Genomic DNA, 1,558 nt, shown 5'->3' on the forward strand with positions numbered 1-1,558 from the left:
TTATTATTATTATTTTTATTATTATTTTTATTTTTATTATTTTTATTATTATTATTTTTATTATTATTTTTATTATTATTATTATTATTATTATTATTATTATTTTTTATTATTATTATGATTATTATTATTATTTATTATTATTATTATTATTATTATTATTTTTATTTTTATTATTATTATTATTATTATTGCTACTGTCCCTTATATCTTGAGCCCTCATGGCCAATAAAAAAATATAATTGTCTTTTTTTATTTGTAGTAGTAGTATTTTGTGTTTCTTGGAGCCTAACTAGATCTTGACTAAGGATTGCTAAATATAGTGTTTAGAATCAGCTCTGTGAGAACTTTTATGGAACGTTCGGTTTCATATAAGGAGAAAACGATGCAGAAGAAGAAATTAGAAAAGGAAAAATACTAGGGAGAAGTAAAAGAAAAAAAAAAAACAGGAGGTGAAAAAAAAGGAAGAAGAGAAAAAAGGATTAGATAATAGAGAAGAGGAAAAAGGAGAAAATAAAGAGAAGAAAAATGGTAAGATAAGTAGAAGAGGAAAAACAAAATTGTTTCTCTTTTTATTATGGAGATAGAGAAGACATTTATGTTTGGGTAAAATGAAAATAGTAATAATAATTCTTTCATTTTATTTGCCATCAGGGTACTTTTGTTCATACAATAAAATGCAAAACATATATAGAAAGATGTTACAAAAATACTTGGTGTGAGTAAAAGAACGTTAATATCAAAAAATCAAGAGCATTGGCAAAGGCTTTGCAAAATATATTTAAGATATTTTTGTTCTGCATTTATCAGATGAGTTATTGGATAATCCTATGACTTCAGGTTCAGTCCTCTTTCACAGCACTTTGATGGAAACTGAAAGGAAGTCTGTCTTATGTATATATATATGTATATAGACGTTTGCTACTGATGATGCTCAAAGAAGCATAAATGCATATTTCATAATCCCATCACTGTTGCTAGGCCCTTTCCACCTGCTACTCATACATTGCTGTGTTTGTGTGGCTCTACACATTTATATACTCTTTTACTCTTTTACTTGTTTCAGTCATTTGACTGCAGCCATGCTGGAGCACCGCCTTTTAGTTGAGCAAATTGACCCCAGGACTTATTCTTTGTAAGCCTAGTACTTATTCTATCGGTCTCTTTTGCCGAGCCGCTAAGTTATGGGGGCGTAAACACACCAGCATCGGTTGTCAAGCAATGTTGGGGGGACAAACACATACATATATACGACGGTCTTTCAGTTTCCGTCTACCAAATCTACTCAAGGCTTTGGTCGGCCCGAGGCTATAGTAGAAGACAAAAAAAAAAAAACTGTTAAGTAGTTTGTCCAGCTTGCTAAAGATTCTGTCAGCTCGTCGTAAATGATGACGCATGTCAAATGCAAAACCGGATGTAACAAACAGCTGATAGCACTACTACATAATATATATTTTATACAATGCAGTATATATATATTAAATCTAGAGTAATTTCTAAATTTCAATAGTCAGAACTATTTATAATGATGCTCGTGACCATAATAAATGACAGGATC

At 29.8% G+C, this 1,558-nt stretch overlaps 1 protein-coding gene across 3 annotated transcripts in view; it reads left to right on the plus strand.

Annotated features, from left to right (window-relative positions):
* LOC106876766 (diphthine methyl ester synthase) overlaps positions 1-1,558 on the plus strand; it is a 253,322-nt gene that overhangs the window by 73,651 nt on the left and 178,113 nt on the right. The gene's annotated exons all lie outside the window — the stretch shown is intronic.

The sequence above is a fragment of the Octopus bimaculoides genome, chromosome 12 (genome assembly GCF_001194135.2).
Source record: "Octopus bimaculoides isolate UCB-OBI-ISO-001 chromosome 12, ASM119413v2, whole genome shotgun sequence".
In the NCBI taxonomy this organism is placed as follows: Eukaryota; Metazoa; Mollusca; class Cephalopoda; order Octopoda; family Octopodidae; genus Octopus; species Octopus bimaculoides.